At 43.0% G+C, this 24833-nt stretch overlaps 1 protein-coding gene across 4 annotated transcripts in view; it reads right to left on the reverse strand.

Annotated features, from left to right (window-relative positions):
- Nucleotides 1–24833, reverse strand: part of FBXW11 (F-box and WD repeat domain containing 11) — a 123105-nt gene that overhangs the window by 95818 nt on the left and 2454 nt on the right. For 2 of the 4 annotated variants that reach the window (XM_056856416.1, XM_056856414.1), the window contains exon 2: nucleotides 9042–9121. The exons of the other annotated variants lie outside the window; for them this stretch is intronic. The gene's annotated coding sequence lies outside the window, so the exon portion shown is untranslated. The remainder of the gene's footprint in view (nucleotides 1–9041; nucleotides 9122–24833) is intronic. 4 annotated transcript variants of the gene reach the window in all.

Raw genomic sequence — 24833 nt, forward strand, 5'->3', positions numbered from 1 at the left:
CAAGAGAAAGGTCTTGAGTAATACCTTGGCTCTCAGGCAGTTGAGCATCTTTCTGCATTGCCTTTATAATGGGGAATATCCGGGGGGTGTATGTGTGCGTGAGTGTTCTGGCTGGCTCATTTTGCCTCTTTGTAGAGGCTTGCTGGGCCCTCTTGCTGTGTTTTTAATCCATTTTCTGGGAAACAAAATGTTTTACCAGGCTTGGAAACCGGGGGGGGGGGAGGGAATAAACTCTCTTTCCCTAACAAAGAGTAATCAACAGGAGCCACTGCTTCACTGTTGCTCACTTTGGACATGGGTCCATTAGCCTGCTCAGAAAAGGCTTTCTGAGCACGGAAAGCCGCCCTAAAAGTATGCTAGAGCCTGCTGATGATATGGCAGCAAAACCCATCTCGGGTTTCTCCTTGGCTGGGTGGGCAATTGAGCAGGGCCCTTTTGCTTGGTGGCTGGCAAATGGTTGCTCCCAGCTCCCCTGGGACTGCACCGCTTGAGCCTTCTTTCACTGTTCTTGCATTGGACATGGCCACAGATGATGCGGGTGGCAAGAAAAACAACACACAAGCGGCAAGGCAGAACAAGGGAGAGAAGGGGGCAAAGAAACTTATTTTAAAAAACACAAACCGCACAAAGGACAGAGAACAGGCACAGGTGCAGAGGAGGAGCAACCTAAGAGTTGGGAGGGGGGGAACTCCGCAACTCCCAGAGCCTGTTCTAATCTGTTCTATTGGAGAAGAGACAGGAACAAAAGGAGGAGAGGTACTCTCTTGGTACTGGAGCCTGAAAGGGCCATCTCTGAGAAGTACGCATCAGGGTGTCCTCCTCTCTTCGAGTGAAAAAGTGCAGTTAAATCAAGTCTGTTTTTAGCTCACGGACAATGACCGTTTTGTGAAACGGCCACAAAATAATGTTAAAATTCCACAAAACAATAGAGCAGCCCCGGGATTCACTGCAGTCTTGCAGAGAAAAGCACCTACCTAATTCCGTAATTTATACTCAGGTTTTGTGTTTAATCCCATTTTAGTTATTCCCTGCATTCCTGATTTTCTTGCTCTTTGTTGTTATGGTCAAGAAAAAATATTTTAAAAAATTAAAACTAGCTCTACAAATCTTCCACGTGAAGTGCGTCTGCATAAAGCAAGTGCAGTTTACACTGAGGCATTTTTTCTAATGAGCAATAAGAATTGCTCCCAAGAGCCTCAGGGTGATATACATTTTCATTATGTAAATGCCTTTAACACTAAGACTTTGGGGGCCAATATTTCTTGGCTCACCATACCTAGAAGGAGCAACAAAACAGAGGGGCTTTTAATGGGAAGGGAGCAATCAGAATATATGGAAAACGGTGAAATAAGATTACAGTTGCTGTGTTGAGAAATTGCTTTACCTGATTCCTGCTCTCCATAGCTGCTGCCTTTATTTTCAAAGTGGCTCTGCAGTACCATGGGCGTCATACCCCTTAAAAATCTCTGTGCTTTAGGCTCTTCGCATACCTATAACTCTATTAACCTATCATAAATATTCTTCCCAATAAGAAAAATAGAACTAACAGCATATTCTACGCAAGGATAAAGCCTTGTTTCAGGCTAGAACTAAAATGTAGGTTGTTTTAACTTTTTTTTTTTGCCATAGCGTCGCAGCTGATTTATGATGACCCCTTGGATTTTCAAGGCCAGACACATTCAGAGGTGGTCTGCCATTGTCTACCTCTGCGTTGTGACCATGGACTGCCTTGGTGGTCTCCCATCCAAATAACCAGGGCAGACCCGCACAGCTGAGATCTGACAAGATCAGGCTATCCTGGTCAGGGCTTTTGTCATATCAGGTGGGCATTACAACCCAGACAAATTTGTATTTTGAGCTAGGCAATGGGAACTTTTATCAGCATCACTACTCCCGATCAGTCTAAAGCACTAACCACTCTTACTTCCAATCATCAGACAAATAAAGGTCACAAGCAACTTCATTTTAGTGTAAATCTTGACATAGCTTCATGATGCTACTCATTTGGGATGCAATCCACTCTGGCTGGAGTACACAGATGACGCCATCAAGGCTTAAACAGTAATGTACATTTTCTCCCCACCCCCAGCTTCTATGCCTGTGTAGGCAAGTCTAAGCTGCTCATTCAAGCCTGTCTTTCCACGCCTTGACAGGCTGCTATTGGGATGACCCATGGAGACTCTCATTCCCCCCCTCCCCTATTGCACAGAAACTTGTGCAGGCTGGGGGAAGGGAGGGGAGAGAAGGAAGGTAAACAGAAATTCTCCACCTGCAGGTACTAAAAGCAGACTGCATAGATTTCGAAAGCAAACACAATTGCAAATATTAGGAAGTCCAAATCAGCTACATGAGCATCTTCATTCAGTGATAAGGCAAGAGATATCACAGCGCTTATGCTTTGTGAGGCCTGAACAAAAACAAAGTGCAGTGGAGACGCTCAACATGAAAAATATGTGTTTCACCAACCAGAAAGATATGGATTATTTCTAGTCTGATATGGTCATAAAGGTCTAAAGGCACCTGAAATCTAATAATCGTTTACTTGTTAAACCAATCATCCTAACTGCATTAATGTCCAAACTCAGTTGTCAGTAGGGTACATACATTCTACACAGATCACTTCAGTTCTGCTATGCCAAAACCAGCCTCATGCCTTTACTACATGCTACAAGAAGCCTGTGTGTATTATTTCCAAGCTACTTAGAACAAAATACTCTTACAGAGTAAATGAGATAACAGCAGTCAAAATCTTTGCAAAGGTATTATTTGCTTTAGCTACTTTGGAACTCGAGAGAAACCTCTCAGAAATTAGCCAGCACTTGATGCAACAAAGAAGTCATTGTAAAAAGTTCCAGACTTATTTCTTCCACAGACTATTTTAAAAAGCACGTATCAAGATTTGTCTTTAAAGCTGAATTTAGGCAGCAGTAATCCAGCAAACCCAAAATATATCTGATGTTCAATGTCATTGTTTTGAGTGTCTACTTTTGGAATATTCGATCACAGCCTGATTTAGAGGGTGTGTCATTTTTTAAGTGAACATATTAAGAAAAACTTTCCATTACTAAGGAAAGGTACACAATACTTCAATTCCACTCTGTTTTTATATCATTTTTTTTGCTAATGAAGACAAAAAATAAGGTGCTTCATCCTACTATCTGTTTCCATTGATCAAAAACCACTACCATTGTGATAAGGTGAAGAGATTGCCACTGATATCCTCCCCTTGCATATCCCCCATTTTGCCCCTGCTGACCCCCCAGGACCAGACGTTTGGGCTGTAGCAGGAAGCAGAGAAGTCTGCTCTACTTCTTGCAGGTTACAAGCCAAGAAGTTGAATACCAATACACTTCTACTCCATTATTTGTTAATCAAGGCTCATGAGATGCAATGTGAATCTAACAGTGCATTCCTGAGCTACTGGCAGCTGGGGATGGCGGGGAGGAGGGGCACTGTGGCGCCTCCTAAGCCGTTCCACAGCACCCAGCAGCTAGAAAAAGGCCGTTGAAAGGCTTTTTTCACTTAAAATGGGGCTTTTTGTCCCATTGAGAAAAGCAAGGCTTTCTCTTCTCGCCGCCAGCATACCTGGGGCGAAAGGGGACAGGAGGCTGCCTAACAGCAGCTCCTCCCCCAGCCTGCCCCAGGAACGCTGGGAAGCCTCCTGGAACGCCAGCGGGCGCCTTTACACTGGTGGGATGCCGGCAGAAGGCCCCGCCAGTGTCCCAGGGTGGTGCTGCCACGGCAGCACCCGGAGACTGGCGTCCGAGCCTCCCCCCTGGTGTTGGGGCCACTACACTGGCGTAAGTAGCCCGGACACTGGCGCAGGGGGCTTTTGCCCTCGGAGGTCAGGAATGCACTGCAAGAGAATGAAGAAAGGTTTAGATCCCATGAACAGAATAATTTTACTGTCTTCACCCAGAGTCCCTGGGTCTCCAGAAACCTGCTGCAGGGAGAAGAGAGAAATACACCATGAAGCACTGGGGGTGGGGGTGCCAGCCAAAATCATTCTCCCTCGCTCTTGTCCAACCTTTTGCTCTATTCACGGAGGCACAATTGCAGCTGATTCCCCTACTTGCTGTAGCTCTAGTCCTGCATGACATATTGTTCTACATGATAAAAATAACCTTTGCTAACACAGCAAATTCAAAGGAGCTTGGATCTATCTACTATTTATATGTACACAAGGTATTATATACATCTCTTCCCATAAAAATGATTGAAAACTAAAATATTATTTATATGCACACAAGGTATCATATACACGTGTCTCCATGAAGAAGACTGGAAACTAAAATATTATTTATGCATTTATTTTAAAAGGTTTAGGAACCGCCTTTCTTCCTTGTGGATCTCAAGGCAGCTTATGATATTAATAAAATACAAAAAAAATAGATTACATAAAACCCAAAATTTAACATCACAATTTAGGACTACTTTAATCAAATTCAGTCCTAAATAAAATTGTCTATAGCTGCCTCCTAAAAATTGAAAGTGATGTAAAAAAAACCCATGTGCTGTAATCCATAAAACAGGCCTATTAAATCTTAAAACTTCTCGAAATACTCAACACCCGGTGCAATAATATTTCAAAGGCAACGGTCTACAAATGGTCATGCAGTCGCTTGAAAAAGGATAATCTAATACAGCATGGGGGAAAAAAACTTATGCTGTTGGACAACAGCAAGGGACGCACGTCCTATTGGCAACAGTGCTGCTGCTGGAATCCAGGAAGACCCCCAGCTGCAAGGGGAGCCCTTTTCACCCCAAGCACAATTCCCTGAAGCATGAAAAAGCCAAGCTACAGTAAGAACGTTGGCATCCTGAACTGCAAATTACCGGTAACATCAGACCTCTATGTTTACAAATTTTAAACATACACATGGCCCCGGAAATAACTAAATGGCCGGTTTTATTTGCATCGGAAATCTTTCAATGCCGTTCCTCCAGCCATTTATAATTAAGGGGTTTAAACAGTATTATAGTTTGGAGAGTGTTATTTTAAGCTGTCAACGGCCTGTTTTTATTATCCTTGTTTTTTACGCTGGGCTGCGGTTTCTATGCTGATTTTCATAGATACATTTTAATGTTTTGTTTTTATTGTTTTTATTTTGTAAGCAGCCTCGGGGAGGTTTTTGTTATTTTTATTTTTTAAGCCACCTCGGGCAGGTTCTTGGAGAGTGGGCAAACATCCTCTACATAAATAAAAATAAAGAATGCTAGCAGAGCTATTTGTGTCACATATACAAGAGGGGGTAAAAAGACCTGATTTTAAAAGCACAAGAGGCACGAGTGAGGGCTGCAGAACGCTCTGCACCTGCTTCCCCATAGCCTCTTCCCCAAGAACCTTCTTCCCATACGAGCTCATTTCCAGTCTCGAAGATCACCTGCTAGCCACGGGCAGGCGAAGTGTTAAACACCTCTTTCCCATGTACCTTCTTTTCTGTAGATAGCAGAGCCACTCCCTGTTTCATGTAGAGCTTTGGACAGACCCAGGTTTTAACAAAGAGACCTCTGCCTTGAGTCCATCCTTATCAGAATGTTCCACCCTAGCCTGTAGTCTTAACATTATTGGAGGGAGGGGGGGAGGGAGATTATTTGTTGCCAGATGTGGGCCTGAAGTCCCCAAAGACACAATCGCGATCCCCTCCTCAGACTGCATGGGGGGCCAACAAAAGAGCAGCTGGGCACACTGACAGCTCTTTGTTGTAAAATGTGATTGCAAAGGCGAACAGCAAGGGTGCAAAATAATTAAGTTTGCTTATGTGATTAAGTTTACTCTTTGCCATTGTCAAGTGCTGCAATAAACTTAGTGGTTAAGGAATTTACATTACTTAGAGATTTGTTTTGCTTCATGTAAGGATTCTGTAGAGCAATGTTTTATTCTCAAAAATCAGAAAGATGCTCCTAAGCATTAGATGTGACAAAACTTGAGCAGTGCAGATTTACTGCGGCTTGATTAGTAGTGGCAGATGTTGATGCACCTAACTGCATGCAAAAGTTCAAACACAAGTGATCGAAACAGGATCTAAACAGTTGGTCACCTGGATAAATAGGAATTACCACTAAATAATAATAATGCCAGATCATAATGATGGTTTATTTAATGCTTCAAGCCCTTCACACAAATTATTTTGTTGCCATTACAGCAAAAGGCAAGTCAGTATTGTTTCCCTCCTTCCCACATTGAAGACTGAAGGGAGAAGGCAGCTTGCTTAAGACTCCAACTGAGTTCATGGCAGAAGCATGATTCGGACCAGGGACTTCCCAAGTTCCAGCTTGGACACCTCAGAAATCAACCCCAGCCCCTCTAAGAAACAAAAAAGAAAAAAAAAGAATCATCTGCATATGCTGAGCACAGCAACGTAAGCATCTTCCCAAAAACCAAGTCACCACATTTGATTCCTCCTTTTAAGCCAATTTAAAACTATTCTGTCTATGTGAAGATCAACTTTGTATATTACACTCTCACACACATACGTCCATTCGCCCAGAGACTTCCAAATGAGAACTAGTCAACAGCTGCCTGTTGTTTTTTAAAGCCCCGAAAACGAACGCCTTCACATAGGAAGAGTTAGATTCCACAAGAGCAGGGCAAAGATTTTGCTTTTGTAGAAAAATTTGGCAAGAGATAAAAGACAGCAGACACTCAGGGAAAGCATGTTTAAAAGAACATTAGAAGATGTGCATGAGTAGGTTCCCCCCCCTTCAGCGAATGTGGGTATGCTTCCATCCAGCCCTCCTTCTAGGAAAGGTAATTCTAAAGGGATGCATTTGATGCTGTGCCACCGGTCTGGTCTCCTACGACTTCTGTCATTATAATGTCAATTTATTTTTATTTTTAATCTAAAAAAGTTACTGTGCCGTCCCAGGCAGCTCATTGTGTTAGATTCCCAGAAATACAAATAAATTACAAGCTTGAAAATTGCTCCAGAAGGTCAGACCAGAACCAACAGATCGAACTTAAATCAAAAGAGTTTCCATCTAGACATTAGGAAGAATTTTCTAACAGTTAGAGTGGTTCATCAGTGGAACAGGCTTCCTCGGGAGGTGGTGAGCGCTCCTTCCCTGGAGGTTTTAAGAAAAGGCAAGATGGCCATCTGTCAGCAATGCTGATTCTATGACCTTAGGCAGTTCATGAGAGGGAGTGCATCTTGGCCATTTTCTGGGCATGGAATAGGGGTCACTGGGTGTGTGTGGGGGAGGTAGTTATGAATTTCCTGTATTGTGCAGGGGGTTGGATTAGATGACCCTGGTGGTCCCTTCCAACTCTATGATTCTAACTGACTGGAGAGTCTAGCATGTGCTTGGGGGGAACAGGACCAATGGACTCTAGACCCTTACCCAGCTGGCTACGGACAGCAGTGCTACGGGTTGCCAGGGAAGACGCCCAGTCCTGCCACAGCCATAAACCGATCCCCCGCTCAATTAAAAAAAAAAAAAAAAAAGGCTGCATTTTACCAATCGTGTAAGATCAGGATTTCATGACAAAAGCCCATCACTGTTAACATGCACTGTGCATACGTTAAGAGGTAAAATAAACCTTGTTCCCAAGTCTCAAATGAAGACTATTGTAAAATGCATCGATGGTAGGGAGCAAGGACAGGGAAACTACTGCAAGCTGAAAGGACTTCTCAATTACTTTCATTAAAGCTAAAAAGACAAGTCACATTTATTATGAAGACGCTCCTTATGTACAAAATTTTTTTTTTGCCTTGAAGGCAGGAGGAATGCAGACTTTGTAGCATGAGTCTGATTTACTGCAGAGCAAATTAATAATTGTACCTAAATTCAGAGTTCTGCAGCTCTAACTGCACGCATCTGGAATGGAATAGGACCATATTTCAAACACACAACGTTCACAGCAGGGTCAAAAAATGTTTCAAGGCAGCTGTGTGTGCAGGCAGGCTGGTAACATTTTTGCAGGCTAGCAAATTTGAGGACTTACTTTGGAAGGCTGGATAAAGGACATGTATGTTAGTTAACAGATGTAGTGACTTCTATTAAACAGACCAACATTTTCTGACTTTGCTCAGTCAGCTCTAGAGAATGAATTATGTGACATTCGCTTTTGATTTTTTTAAAAAGCTTACGCGGAACTTTTTGTTAACAAAGTCAGTACAAGTGGTTAAACCTCTTCCCCAACACTGTTAGAACTGCTCTTTAAAACCAATTTCAAGCATGATCTCACCGTCCTTAGTTGCGTGTCTCCACAAACAGGGGCAATGCCAAACTATGGCTTGGCACCAAATGAATGATCCATGTGCTCCCGCTTCTCCTCCTGGGCTGTTATTCAATTAGTCGCTTCTGCTTTCGCATACCCCCTAGCTTGAAGTCGCATCCAAACCACTCAATTATGGTTTATGCACTTCCCTTCCAAGTCAAGAGAGCAAGCCACAGTTTGAAGCAGATCTGCAATCCTGGCTTAGAACAACCACAGTTCACAGTTTTCTCCTTTAGATAAAATGGCTGTGGTTTGCACAGAACTAACAAATTGAATCACAGTGCAGGAGGGGATGAGGGAGGGGGAGTGCACAAGGCTCATTTCCACAGTGTTAAGCCATGGCCTGGCATTATATGCTAATCATGTTCAAGTGTTGCTTTGCTGAATGTTAAAATCAAGCTACTTTAGATGATCAGTTGTTGTTGCTAAAAACCAAGAACCCATTTGTTTATGAGCTATTCCAAACTGTTTCCTTCAACTGAGCAAATTAACAACGGTGGTAGAAACCTGGCCCCATACACTTCAAAACCACAGATCTATTTTTCTTTCTCAATCTAAGAAGAAAGTGATACACTTAGAGCTACCACCCCTGGAACCCACAACTTGTTTTTCATTCCATCAGGACCTAAGATTTTTAAACTGTTTAAGCATGTGGAAAGTATCACCAGTGAATGAGGTACACTGAATAGTCCTTTGCTTGACCCCAGATCCTCTTTGTGAACTTTCTACTTTTAATGTTTTTGGAAACATTATGCAGCAAAACATTTTAGTGAACTGAACTATGCATTAGTAACACTACTTAGTACAGGGAATTTCTTACCTGAAACTCTGTTTCTGTGCTTCAGATCCACCAATCCAGAATGAATAGGGATTCGAATGGGGTTTCCTTTTCAGACTTGTCTGTCAAAAGAGAGCAGCCAATCATCTTCAGCTTGGTGTATCTCTACTTCTTTCCTGAACGAAATTCCAATATGCACTCCTAATGTTGTTAGAAAGATAAGGAAACCTATACAGCTAGCAGGGTCCCAGTAGCCATTAAATCAGATGAGTCACCGGATTGGTGGATCTAAGACAAGAAACTAAATTAAAGACAAGAAATTGCACTTTCCCATATGTTGCTCAACCAATCCAGAGAAAACAATTTTCCAATCATTGTAAACATGAGCTTTTAAAGACAGGTAAGAAATAGCTAAGACGCCTCAAATGTCCATTCAGGCCTAAGGAAGGCATTGGCTTCATCTCCAAGAAAATGTTTCTGCTTGAAATAACACATCAACAGCAGATCAGTCAACATAGGCCTGCACAATAGGACCAGTATCACAAGGGATAGTTATGTCAAATACTTTTGGTATGCCCAGTAAAACTGCCCCCCTTTTGAACGCCACACATATCAAACTACTTCTGAACTTGTCCTCTGTCCCAAACGAGACTTGGGTGTGTGGAATGGGAGGCTGCTGCTCATGAAACACAGACACAAAGGCCCTTTGGATATGTGGAACTAGTTGTCCAGTGCTTTAGATGGAAGCCTATGAACAATTTCATCCTCCATTCTAGATGCAATATCAAGTACAATTCTGATGTGCCAGAGGTAGTCGGGAAAGTCTAAGCTTTCAAATTAAGTAACAGCCACGATTACCTTCCGAACAATATAACAGTAATGACAAGGTAAGCATTTCTTAGTCATGGTGACCAATGACACCTTCAGCAGAGAAGACAAATGTTCCATCCTGATTCATGCTGCCAGATGCTAATGCCCCTGGGCTTGAAGAAAGCCAATTCCATTTCAGAAAATGAAATAAGCACATGCTGATTTACCTATTTACATACTAGTTTATTTTAAATGTTATTTATTTAGAATGTTTATAAGCCCACCTTCCTCCCAACAACTAGGACTGCCTGCTACCTTCTTGTACCTTGACAAAACTTTTGATACGTTATTTCTTATTGCCAGTGTAAACAACATTGGGATGTGGGAGAGAATAGGAGCTTTAATAAAGCTATATTCTGATAACAGCCACATAAACAGTCCACCATTAGTGTACCAGGACAGTGGTTCTCAGCCAGCGGTATACAGGATTTTCATAACAATAACTAAGAATTTGCTCTCCCTCAATCCCCACGCCCACCTGAAAGTGTGACATGCTGTCTCTTGTCTATGCTACTTGCCACAAACTACCTGTCTGTGCCCTTTTGGTATGCTAGTAGTAATGTGGCAGCAGCAGAGGCTAGTAATATTAATGGAATGCCTGTAAACATATCAATATCCTTCTGGGAGGGGAAATGGGCTTATTAATGGAAATGTTGTTATCACAGTGGGACCCAGGTTCTTTGATACAGTAATTGGTGGGAGGTAAGATATGAACGGTTGAGAACCACTGTACAGCGAAATCCCTGAAGGTTGCATCATATCTAGATTTATGGATTTGCTGAATCCATACTATTATGAGGTTCACTAAGTGCTCTCACTACAATGCTGCCTGATTGGTCTCTATCACAAAGTATAAAGTTCATTGAACTAATGATATACCTTAGGTCACAAGAAATAAATAGGACATGGCTAGCATATACCATATTGGATCACTGGAGGGAGCATTTAAATAAATAGTACCTTAATTATAAAGCAGGTGACAGCTTTATACTAAAATTTATACTAAAATTCAGAGGAAGAGATAAACGAACAGCCAGGAGAAGAAAGACATTTGTATAACGGAGAATATATCACTAAACATTGCTGACAACTGACATGTTGATTAAAAATTCATAAAGTTTCTGAGGTCCAAACACTAGTTTTTCGGGGTCTTTCAGGGGCATACACAAGGAGTCAAAATGAGAAATAAAATACAGATTTGAGCACTCTGCACAATTGTTTTTGGGCACTGTCATAAATCTGTGCATGGTTTACACTTGGATTGCTGGCAACTGTTCCTTTCTATAATTTCCCCTTCTGTAAGAAGTCTCAAAGAAGATCTTCAGACCCAATACGACTCTTTGCCTGCTTTTCCCCTTCACATGTTGGTTATTCTAGCGAATCACATACCCCTCCAATAGACCTTAACATAAAGATTTCTGTTTCTGTTTCAAAGAAACCCACATTTGGTCCTGTACTAAGCCACAATTGGTTCTAGAACTGTAGGCTGCCAGACCCCTATTAGAAATAATAATTACAGTTAGATATAATAAGTGTGCTTTTCTTCTTAACGGTTCTACTACGAGCTCTTCCCCAGTAAGTTGTAGTAGGCCAAAAAAGGCACACAACTCTATTCAGAAGGAAAAAAGTAAACAAGCATAAACTACATAAAAGAAACAGTTCCCCATACATTTGTGGGGGTGAAGAATAAGTGTTGGCACCTTTCATTTCCCACTTGCACGCATCTAACAGAATGAAATTTAAGCTGTACAGAGTGATCCAATTAAGTTACACAGCTGAAGCCTCTACATTTTACGATGTTATTTTCAGTGAGTTTTGTGTGCTAGATTGATGCCTTGTGACACAGCAAGTAGCGACGATAAGAGAATAAAGGAAAAAGGTTATGCACCCTGCCCTCCTGCAGGCTGCCTTCAAACTTCATCAGCAAATCTGAAAAGCTTTCCTCTTGAAAAGAGACATAAAGATGCCACGAAGTGACAATAGCTGAACTTCTACTTATTTAGATTTCTAATCTGTCCTGTTTCTTTGACTGACATCAGGTAGCAAAAGCCCAAGATTACTAGAGGCCTGCTGCAAGAGATTTGGCTGGCCAATACAAAGCAATATGTGATTTCCTATTTGAGCTCCTGGCTGTGTGAAAAATCCCCCCCTCCCCCGCAGTCTTCTCCTGTTCCCATCTCATATTTCTCTGGGATACACTCTCTCCCAACCCTTGTCTCCTAAAAACTCCCTCCCTGTACCCTTCTACTAAAATCTACGCAGCTCAACCAACTGCGGCCAGATCTTCACCACCACAAAATTCCTTACTGCATTTAAACATAAATCGTTGAAAGACAAGGGAATTCAAAATAAAGTATAAATTGTTTATTATTGGACAATATTAACTTAAAATGTGTACATGGACATGAGCAGCCATTTGTCTTTCAGTTAATAGGTAATTACAAAAGCATGTATAAGAGCCAATTTATAAGCTTGTCAGTCCTCAGCATAAATTCCTGCTAAATAATAAGGGCAGAAGGTGTATTCACATCCCAATCCTAAACACAAACTTCACTAATTTCACCGAAATATGCTTTTCCAGTAGCCATACTTCAGATTGCAGACAAAGATAATGGTGGATAGACTGAAGCCATCTACACAGTTCCATGAGATGGATCTAGCCAACTTTTTCAACCTATCTCACCCAATTCCCCTCCACACTGCAAGCACCATCCCATGTACAAAAGACATCAACTTTGTACATGCGCTCCCATGATGTTCAGCGTTGCCTTTTTGGGTGGTCAGAGGGGATGTCTCCTTCCAGCAGAAAGGCTGGTTGGACCCATCCCATAACCACAGCAATCATTTCTAACAAGGAAGCATTATGTATAACCAAAAACCTCATGACACAATGTGGTTCAAAAAGTACAATGTACCACACAATCTGTATCAATCTTTCTTAAAGGATATTGGTGAAACCGGTATTGCGGCCTGTTCATTGTGAAGGAAGAGATATATAAGCACAGGGGTATAATGCCTCTGAATACCAGAGACTAGGGACAATAGGAGAGGATTGTTGTCTTTGTCCTCGGTTTGTGGACTTCTCCAAGGATCTGGCTAGCCACTGCTGCAAAGTGAACACTGGATTACATAGACCTTTGGCTTAATTTAGCAAGTTCTTCTTATGTTGTGTAACACACACAACCCAGTGTGCTGTTCACAAAATACAGCACAATTTTTCATTCATCAAATCTGGAACTATTACCATAAAATTCAAATCAGATGCAGTCAGTCACACCACACAAGCTTACTGCACAAAGCGCAGCTCTGACAAGTGATAGCCATAAGAATCACAAAATTGACTACTTCTGTACAACAAATCCTTGATTTCCCTCATTGTATCACATGTGTGTGTGTGTAAAGTGCTGTCAAGTAGCAGCCGACTTATGGCGACCCCTTTTTGGGGTTTTCATGGCAAGAGACTAACAGAGGTGGTTTGCCAGTGCCTTCCTCTGCACAGCAACCCTGGTATTCCTTGGTGGTCTCCCATGCAAATACTAACCAGGGCTGACCCTGCTTAGCTTCTGAGATCTGACGAGATCAGGCTAGCCTGGGCCGTCCAGGTCAGGGCCATTGTATCACATACATTGCTATTATTTGTTATAATTATTACCAGCAAATTACCTTGCCCTCTAAATATTCCCCCAGAATACTCTGAATTTTTGTATCAAACTGTTCTGTCAATTTCAATAGCCTTATATTATCTTCTTTTTAAAAATCCTGAGGTTCATTCTTACTTGTTCTTCATACTAATACACATTAACTATGACTGTTATTCTGAAGTTATTCAAATGGCTTCTTAAATTGCACACGGAATAATTTATCATACTGCAGACCATTAAATATCTACCATGAATGTAATTAACTTTTATCATAACACAAAACTTGAATTCAGACTTCATGCTAGGATACCTTGGTTCAAAACAAATTCAAATTCTAATGTATCATCCAACAAAACAGATCCAATCCACGACTGATATTTTATAATACTGAAAACAGTGTTTTGTTATCAGCTGCTTCTGAACTTCCAAGTAACAGTGTTTCATAACACATGTAAAATACAGACAGTAGTGAGGAAAATATTTTTTTCTCTCAGATGCACTTATCATGGTTAACATCAATTATCTTGATAGCTGGCTACCTGTCAATCCCAACATGAGATCAGACATTACAGCCAATCATTAAGAATCTAATATAGAATGCAGTAGCCAGCTTTTTACCAGAAACATAGTCACCAGTTTGAGAAACCCACAATAAGGAACCCTGGTTACTCACCGAGAGGGTTCCTTCTGCTCTGAGGTAGGAGGGCATCTTGAAGCTTTGGGTTATTCCTAATCCATTCCTCAGGGAGGCAGGATCTTTTTCAGTACTTCCTGTGTCCAGCGCGGGAAACCCCCGAGGCTCAGTTCGATTACTTCCAGAGCTAAATCCAGACAGGAAGAATACAACATACACATAATGGTAACCAGAGAAACGTTATGGAGTAAACATAGTGGAACTCCATAGAAAACGCATTAGAACATATTCATGTCAGAACTTTAGAAAACAGAAGGATTACAGGGGGAAGGAATAGGGATATCCGATGTCTTTTCTTGTTTTCTCTTCCATGCTGCCCTTGAATTCAAGAAGGCTGGCGTTCATTCTCCATCCTTATATTGGCTGGTAGCCATTCTAGATTCTTGTCACTAGCCTAAAATCATGTCAATGTTCTCATCTTTTGTAATCCTTTCAGGGGGAGGCAAAAACCCCTCCTACCTCAGAGCAGAAGGAGCCTCCTAGTGAATAACCAAGGTTCTGTTCTTGCCCCGAGGAGGAGGACATCTTGAAGCTTTGGGACATCCATTAGCAGTGTCCCTCTTCTGGGTGGGTATCATTCCTCCTCCACCCCATGTTACAGCACCCTATGACTGAAGGCTGCGTCTGCTGAAGAATAGGTATAGTGTTTGACAAAAGTAGATATGGAAGACCATGTGGATGCTCTACAAATTTCTTCTACCGATGATTGATGGTCAAAGGCTGAATTGGTTGCTGCGCTCCTGACTGAATGAGCTGTGGTGCCTGGAGGGATTGGAATGTTGCTAGCCTTGTAGGCTTCACAAATACATTGTCTAATGTTGGCACTAGTTGCTGATCTAGACATCCTTAAACCTTTGTTCTGAGTCATGAGGGAGACAAAAAGAAAATCTGTCTTCCAGATGCCCTCTGTGTGTCTTATGTAGACGAATGGCCTGTTGTAAATCTAACATGTGCCATTCCTTTTCTTTATCATGTCTGGACTGTGAACAGAAAGATGGTAACTGAAGCTCTTGACTTCTGTGGAAGCTCAAAGTTACCTTGGGTACACAGGTGGGATCTAGGTTATGTATACTGTCCCGGGTTGCCCTCCCGCCCGGGCTCCCGGGCCACCCCGAGTCCCCCGGCTCCAGCCACAGCCCTCGAGAGGGAGGAGAAAGGCCCGGGAAAACTCCACTCACCGGGGAAGGCGTCAGGGGGGGGCGGCAAGTGGAGGCAGGTCCGAGCCTCCTCCATGCGCCCTGGCGAACGGGCCGGAGGCCCCCACAACCGCTGACGGCCCCGCTCGTCAGCTGGGGAGCGGGAGAAGAGGTGGGGGCGGACCACGGCCAGCAAAGGGGCACAAAGACAGCTGCGGAGTCGTGGGGCACCCAGGCAGATTGGCGACTAGGGGCCCCGAGAAGGCTCCAGTCCACCAGCTGGCAGGAGGGAGGAGGGCAGAAGGGGCCAGCGGCCCCGGGGCGACAGGCGAATCGGCGCGACTCCCGCCCCAGCGGCCGAGGGAAGGTCGTGGTTGGGACAGGGGAGGGATGAGGCACGGAGGAAAGGCGCCCGCAGTGAAGATACGCCCGGGGCTTGACCGACTCGGGGCGGGCAGAAGAGCTCGGACCGGGCAGAGGTGGGGGCCACGCCCACTGACGGGATTCCCCGGGGCAGGGGAAGAGAGGGAAAAGAGGGAGGGGTCATTATAGCCTCGGTTGGAGGCAGATGAGAGAGCACAGGGGGTGGCGGGGGATAAAGCAGCGTGGGTGGAGGCCAATGAGGATGGCTGGTGACTGACGCTCCCTGTTTTCCAGAGAGCTAGCAAGCTGGCCAGCTCAGGGGGGGAAGGGTCATCCTCCTCCTCTGAGTGGTCTGAGGCCGAGGAAACCCTACCTGCAAAGGGTTGGGCTCAGCCAGGCGGGGCATCGGCCGGAGAAGTCCCGCTCGACGGCACAGCGGCCCCGGCAGGGGCGCGACATATACCGTCCTTATGAAAAATGCATAGCCCTTTCCTGGCTGAGAGAGCGCCTAAATTGGAGACCCTTCTGGCTGAAGTCACTGTGGTTAGGAACAAGGTTTCATGTGTAACTATTTTAAAGACATTTCTATCAGAGGTTTGAAGGGTGCTTTTGTAAGGGCCAAAAGGACATGAAGTCTCCAGGATGGAAAACAATGGGTCTATGGAGGATTACTCGGAGTCACCCCTTTGAGGAACTGAATGATGTGTGGATGCCTTGTCAAATGCACCCACGACACCCAGAGAATTACTATCGCTATACCTACCACCTGTTAACACAGCACCGCTGCTTTTAGCTTAAGGTTGACCCATACTTGTAGAAAGGCCAGAAGCTGTCCCACTCCTTGGTTTAATGAGTCCTCATGCTTTCTTTGACACCACCTGTTGAACGCTATCCTTGAACAGTCTTGTAGATCTCTTGGTGGTTGTTTGCCGAAGTGAACAAGTCCACAATTGGTAATCTGAATTTGTGAGTGATCTTCCGAAACATTTCCTTCTTTAGCCCCCAATTGTTCTCATCTATCTGTTGTCTGCTCAGCCAGTCTGACTGGTTGTTGAGAATCCCTTGTATGTGCTCTGCTGAAATCAATTGCAGATTGGCCTCTGCCCAAGATAGAATGCATTGAGCCTCTCTGCATATGATCTGATGATACCCCCTGCTTGTTGATATGGGCTTTGGTCGACACATTGTCCGTTCAACTGAGGTCGTGCTGGATCTTGATGAGTGTCTGAAAACTCAGCAGTGCCTGTTTGGTAGCCGTTAATTCCAGGACATTGATAGTCAGCTTTCTTCCATGGACCGCTGGTCTTGAGCTGGGGTGTTGTAAATTAAGGCTTCCCATCCCAAGAGACTGGCATTGGTGAAAATATCACTCGTTCCTGGATGTAAGGGAGTCCCTTCTTGTCTCTCTTGGACCACCATATCATGCTTCTATGAAGATCGGGAGTAAGTATCAGTCTCTTGTCTCTTTTTTGTACAATTTCTAGCTGATGAGGATGCAGGAGCCACTATAGCGGTCGGGCATGGAAATGTGCCCATGGCACCTAGCTGATGCAGGCTATCATAAGGCCTTGAAGTTGTGTCAGCTTCATTAATTGCCTTAGCTAGTGACCTGGCTATGGAGATCTTGTTGATCTTGTCCTCTGGAAGGAGCAACATATTCCTTTGTGAGTCTATAATGACTCCCAGGTGTGTCAGTCTTAGGGAAGGAACCAATCTTCTCTTTTCCATGTTTATAAGGTATCCATGGGATTCCAGGATGCGTATGACAAGTTGTGTCTCCGTAGGCTTGTTCTCGAGATGTGGAGCAAATCAGGATGTCATCTAGGTAAGGGTAGATCTGTATCCCTTGCCTTGTGACTACCACAACCAACACTACTAGAGCCAGTCCAAAAGGGAGAGCTCTGAATTGAAACTGAAGATCCATGTATGTGAAACGAAGAAACTTACAATGGCCTGTGTGGATGGGGATATGTAGATCTATGGATGTCATGAAGACTCCCGGCATTAAGGCCTCTGTGATGGATTTCAGTGTCTCCATTCTGAAACGTTTCTGTGTTATGAACCTGTTGATGTATTTTAAGTCCAAGATGGCTCTCCAATCCCCATTTTTCTTGGGGACAGTGGAGAAAACGGGAGCACACGCCTGAACAATGCTCGCAAGTTGACACAGGTTCTATTGCTCTGATACTTTGTAGGTGGTCTATTTTTTTCAGTGTTCTGAGGCGTTTTTCCTCCCTGATGGATCTGGGCAATACAATAAACCGGTCTAGTGGAAGACTGATGAATTCTATTGAGTACCTGTATTGTATGGTTTGATGAACCCATAGGTTTGGTCAAGACTTTACCCCCTGGTTTTGGAACATTTGAAGTCTTCCCCCTACCGGTAGTAGTTTGGTATCACTGTTTTCCCTGCTTGGCTGGTTTATCAGATCTGTCAGGGCGGTAGGATTGGAAATGGTCGGTTAAACTGGGAGCCCTTTTGAAACAAGCCTCTGTGGTTAGTCCACTGAGCCCTACTCTGGTCAAATCAGGATCTAGGCAGAGTTTGACAGGAACAAAAGGAGTACGGAAAGTTCTATCATCCTTCCTTAGATTTCTAGGCATTGTTTTCTTTTTATCCCTGGTTTACACCAAGATCTTGCCCAATTTATCTCTGAATAGTCTGTCTCCCTGGAAGGGACAGGTATGTTCAGAGAAGGCAGAAAAAGGCACTTTATGTTATTCATTTTGAAATTGAGAGGGGAATTCCCTTAGACATGGCTGTGGGATTGCCCTCCATGGTCAGATTATATTGCTCAATTGCTCCAGGCCAAGAATGATCTTGGCCCATAGGCTCTGATAACTAATCGAGGGCTGTTTGGTTACTCAGGAACCCGTATCCCTTCCAAAGGTAGCTCCTCTTCTCTGCCCAAAACAGGCAAGAAAGAACCAGGGTTCCCTGTTCAACGACTGCATTCCTGTTGGGAGGATTATTGCCTAAGGTTGCACTGAGGCACAGATTCGTCCTGTGAGACAGGCCTGCAACCTGCCCTCACGTCTATCTTGGGCTTAGAGGCCGCCCTTGCATTTTCAGGAAGGCACAAGCGAGAAAAGTGAAACTTAGATATATGTCACTGGCACCCTCTAATTCTCTCTGGCTGCATGCGCTTTTGTGGAGCTCACCAGCCTGGTTGCACAGGGGAAGAGTCCCCGCCTCTCTACTTGGGTAGGAACAGGGTGTCCCGATCCTCCGTGGGAATGAGACCTTTCATGGCTTCCTCGACGTCTACTGTCCTTCTGCTGTCTCAACTATGCCAGCATGGTGCAGTGGTTAAGAGCGGTGGTTTGGAGCGGCGGAAGCTAATCTGGTGAACTGGGTTGGTTTCCCCACTCCTACACATGAAGCCTGCTGGGTGACCTTGGGCTAATCACAGAGCTCTTTCAGCCTCACCTACCTCACAGGGTGTCTGTTGTGGGGAGGGGAAGATGATTGTAAGCCGGTTTGATTCTTCCTTAAGTGGTAGAGAAAGTCAGCATATAAAAACCAACTCTTCTTCTTCTGAAGAGAGGGAGAGCATGAAGAAAGGCAGAATGGGGAAAAAACAAAGTAGAAAAAGAAAAGCAGCTATGGGAGCCCAATTCAGGAGCTCCCACCAAAAACCTGTGCTCCTTGGCAAGGCAGGAAGTTAACTGAGGAGTAGGGTGACCCCCCACTAGGAACAGGAAATTTGAAACTAAACCCTTCACTGATTGGTGGGTATCATCCATGCCAAGATGCCCTCCCCATTAGAGAGGCCTTTGCTTCCACAAGCCTCAATGAGAAAGACGTTTCCATTATGCAACTAAATTTCATCGAGGCCAGGGGTACAAGCTGGCTTTATGGCTTAAGGTGAAGGAAATATAGGTGAGGGAACAGCAATAAATAAAATCTTATATAACCTACTACCTGTAAGATAATAATAAGCTGGACAAATTTATATTCTTAACCACACAGTTGTGGCATTCGGTCTCACAGCCTCATTTAGCTCATTTAATTAATTCTCTATCAAAAAACCCTAGGTCACTTTATTTCTCAGTACTTTCATGAATGTAATGCAAAACTTACAAGGCATACATCTGTGTGCAAAAAGCAGGCTACCATGAAGAGACTGACCTCTATAGCAGATGCCATACATACAAAAAAGAGAGGGATATGGTGTAAAAATAAATCTCATATTCCAGTCCTCTTATGAATGTAACTGACACGTTGATTCCACATCCATACCCCCAAAGAAACCCCTGTTTGGGAGAGTAATGAAACTAAATCTAGGCCTCTCCCTGGTGAATCAGCATGGTCCAAGCCAACTGCTTGTTTGGCTGGGTGCGGACAAAGACCCAGAGTGATCTGTGGGCTTTTCAAGCATGTATATTACTTTCAATCAAAAAGTGGCACTCATTAAATTACTCAAACATCAAGACATTCAAGATCACAGCTATCATGTCAGATTAATTTTCTGTTAACTTTTTGTACAATGTGTTGCAGTCCATAAATCTATTAACCAGATTTCATCATTTTGAGGGTGAAATTGTACAAGCGAAGTCACTGAAAGATATTGTATAGAATGCTTATTCTTAACTGTTATACTAAACAGAGAAGCAAGTCTGGATTATATGAGAACACAACTGAAAGATCCCATAATTACGGGTACAACTCAGAAGCCATTACGTTCAATGGCCTTCCCATTTATTGTAATGCATACGGAATGCAGTAGAGAACACTAAGCACTAGACATTAACAAAATTGCCTTTATAGGGTTCTTTGAAAGCCTGTACACCATAGATCAGGGCGGATTTGATTTAAATCACTAGTCAGTAAGACTAGATTTAAATCATGCTTTCCTACACTCTTATGGCCTGCTGCCATTATAGGTTTTTTCCTCCAGGGAGAGAATAATATAATAAACCTCAGGCTGTACACACAGATTCCAAGACTTGTATGAAGTATTCTGCTCAAAAGGGTTCACTTTCATTTTGCCCCTCCCTCCTCACACTGAGCTCCTTGTGCAGATCTATTCCACTCCAAACAATTTTCTATTCAATGAACTTCTTGAACCTTAGCACTTAACGGTTGATTCTGTGTACATACATTGCAAAGGAACAATGGGATTAAGGTCTTTTTCTCAACTCTGTTTATTTTATAACATTTTTGCTGTGAAGAAGAGACATGTTATCTCTGCAAACAAAAATTCAGTTTTGAGAACTGCAAAATTTAACATTGCATGAATACACAGCCTCATGCTACATAATTAAAAACTAATCCTTATTTCATTATTAATAACTTTTGGACTATAATGTATCTTAAGGAGAAAACTCTTTAGATAGATTTTTTCCTCAAAAAGCGTTTTATTTTTTTAAAATCTGATTTAAATTAAAAAATCCAATTTAAAAAAATCATTGATTTTTATCCACCCTGCCATAGATTTAAGCCACCCGTTAAGATTCCACATTTGCAGTTGAAATTTTAAAAACAGGTATATACCCTGAGATGCTGATCAGGCACAGCCTTGGAATAAATTTTATACTCTACGCAGTAGGTTGATGTTGCCAGATAGCATGCCAGGATGTAACTTTTGGTATAGATTATTCATAGACTACAGAGAGACTACAGGGATGAGTTGGAGGGAGGAACAGTTTCAACCACAGCACCCTCCACAGTACACTTGGGGGCATGAAGAAGGTATACATCGTATTCCATTACATCCTCAAAGAATCCCTCCTGTAAAACTTTTTGTAGACTAGGTCACAATACCTTCTAGAACAGGGGTGTCGAACTCAATTGTTACAAGGGTCGGATATGAAAAAAATGTCACCTGGTTGGCCCGGGCCATGCCTCGCCAGCCCAGATTGAGAGCACGAGTGGTGGCTGCCTCACAGGCCAGATAAGAGCTCTCAAGGGGCCGGATCAGGCCCTTGGGCCTTATGTTTGACATCCCTGTTCTAGAAGAAACCATTAGAACATACATTCATTGATCTCTGGAGAAAGACACAGTAAGGAAGTGCACTGAACATCTTTTGCTATGCCTAATTATCAGACCTTGGGACACTTGGGTTCAGAAGGTATGCTGGCCCTTTCTCATGTGCAATCCCCTAAGCTTCTTGGAGGAAGGGTAGGATAAAAAACAAAGAGAGAGAAAGAGAAACAAAGGCTGCACTTGTCTGCAACTTCAGCACCTGCAAATTAAGGCCTGATAAGCAATGGTAAAAAAATATGGGGGGGGGGGGAGTTGACTGATCAATTTATCATACAGGGTTATGACTATTTCATAGCAAAGATTTCCACAGAGTGCTGTGAAGTCTAGCATTTTTAAAGCATACTAATACACTCTGAAAACTGTAATGTGCTGTGCTCAGTGTTTGTACATATTATGCTGATGCAGAGTCATATTCCAAAGTCTTCCACAGATTCCTGTTCATATTTATCAACTACCTAAAGCAATAACTTCATCTACTGGATCACATTTGTTGCATTCACTATGAGTACCTGAGGAGAAAATGCCTTGAGATCTAGCGTCACACATATAGTATGAAAAGAGCGTTTGCAATCTACAAGAATCAGTTTAAAAACATGGTTAATGGTGATATTTTACGGTAATTCTTCTGAATGAGTGTTGTAACAAAACAAAACAAAAACACCCAGACACTTCAAGCAATCTCACCAATGTGATGGAAGTGATTAAAAAAAGGAACGGGTCTGTCCAAAGATACCCACAAAAACGTAGCTATTCTTACAGCAACTGGTCTACCTGGTTTAATTGACTTGAACCACTATGCCAGCAGTCCCCAACCCTTTTAAGCCTGCAGCCATCTTTGGAATTCTGACATAGTGTGATGGGCGCAGCCATAAAATGGCTGCCACAGGAGGTAGAGTCAGCCATACATTGGCTGCCACAGCTCACTGTCCATCCCACTTGTGCTGTGGTGGCAGCTGCTGCAGCAGCAACATTTAAAAAATCTGTACAGCCAACCAAATCTCCAATAGCCAATCAGAAACCCCACCTGACCAGACCACCCCTTTCCAAGAACACTTGATAGGCGCCAGGCATCAGCAGGCACCATGGCACCCATCGGCACCACAGTGGGGACCCCTGCACTGAGCAGCATTAAAGCGCACTAGGAAGTGCCTGCTAAACTAAGTTAAATTCAGTCCATTTATTTTCAATACACAACACTATCTGCACAATCTTTTTTCGAGTTCTCAATGTACTGTATGCAACATTCACAAGAAGCCTGATAAAGTTACCAGAGTCTCCTAGAAACTTCCTCCCCCCCATACCAATTTCATGACTTGCTTATTGGGTTTTCCCCATTATCGTAACATTCACAACATACCTGGGCTTTTGCCAGTACAGAATCATATGGGACTAGGGCAAAGCCATTGCCAAGACATGAAACCCAAATCCATACTGCCACCTGGGGAGTGGGGAGAATCTTCTTTCCTGTCAAGAGAGCAGACTTGTAGAAAGTACCACCACAGGAAATTATGAAATCAGGAAATTCAGTGACTTTCCCTCACTGGAGTTGTTGAGCTGGCACACAAAGCTCCTGAAAGGAATTAAAATGCCCAGACACAACTAGCAACCACACGATTCAGCCAGCTAAAGGGGAAGAGCAGCTCACAGTCCGACTCTCCTTCCACATGTATGCTATGACTGCGGCAGCAGTTCTCACTGTCCAATACTGCCACACGCACAAATACGCACACCCTGAGAGCAGCCTTCTGGAAGGAAAACAGTCCGATGCAATTCCTTCAAGTAATTCTCCTGCTCAACTACAGCAGTTGATTGGCAGTGGTTCTCCAGGGCAATGGACTTTCCCAGTCCTACTTCCAAAGATCCTTTAACTGAAGATGACACAGATTTTACGCACGCCAAGCGTGTGCTGTAATCATGGAGCTCAGATCCTATACAGCAGCAGTTCCAAAAAATTTCGAGTATGAGGACACCATTTTTAACATCAAACCATTTCACAACCCCACCCCACACAATAGCAGTTGTACAATTAGCATCTGTTGCTTGAGAAAATAAGTAATGATAGAAAGATCAAAATGACAATACTCAGTGCACATATGACTCAAGCACCCCTTGCAATAAATCCACACACCCCAGGTTGGAAACCACTGCTATATTAGTAAAGAAATAACCAGTGTTGTGAAGCCTGGAGTATGGAGTCACCAACAAACCTCACAGGAAACACTGACAATGGACAGAAAAAATGCAGATAATTGTATCACCAGGTACTGGACAGAATTTCTGGTTTTCATAGTGTTACAATGCTGAGCCACAATAAGAATTCTGTTTTTTCTAAAAATAGCAGTTTGCTAGAGTGTCACTTTCCAGATAACTCTGGCATTAAAATTCAGCTTGGCTTTTTTTGCTTTTACACAGAAAGCTATATAAAACATAGTACATATGATTCCTTCCCATCTTCGAACCATTACCAACACTGACATCCTATGCAGAGTTATTCCAATCTAAGACCTTTAAAATCACGCGAAGATACCTTCTACCGAGCCAAACCATTAGTCTGTCAAGGGCAGTCTTATCTACTCTGATTGGCAGTGGCTCTCTAGGGTCTCAAGCAGAGATTTTCACATCACCCACTACCCAATACTTTTAAACTGGAAATGCTAGGGATGAACCTGGGACCTTCTGCATGCAAAGCAGATACTCTGCTGCTGAGCTACAACCGCACCTCTCTGAAACACTGGGTTGGCTGGAGTAACACAAGATTGTAAGGCACTTAGCCCCAATTTTTAAAAAAAAACCTACTTAGTGTTAATTTACTACTAATATTACTAAATTAATTTACTTTTAATTTGCTGTAACAAGTCGCTGTCTTCATTTGCCCTGTGGCCCTTTTGTCTACTGTGTGATTTCTCAATAATGTAGAGTTTAATGTCATTAAATTATACCAAGTATGAAAACAAAACATTGGATTGTCTAAATTACAGCCATTCATGTAAACGAAGCCATGCTGATTTAACATCCTATTTTAATTCTGCACAATTCTGACATACAAAAAAGGGACGAGGCTTAAGCAATTGGTATCAGTACATACAAAGAAAACAAAATTATGAAGCAAATCTAACCAAAATAAATATTTTTACTTTAGA

Source organism: Euleptes europaea, chromosome 10, assembly GCF_029931775.1.
Source record: "Euleptes europaea isolate rEulEur1 chromosome 10, rEulEur1.hap1, whole genome shotgun sequence".
Lineage (NCBI taxonomy): Eukaryota > Metazoa > Chordata > Lepidosauria > Squamata > Sphaerodactylidae > Euleptes > Euleptes europaea.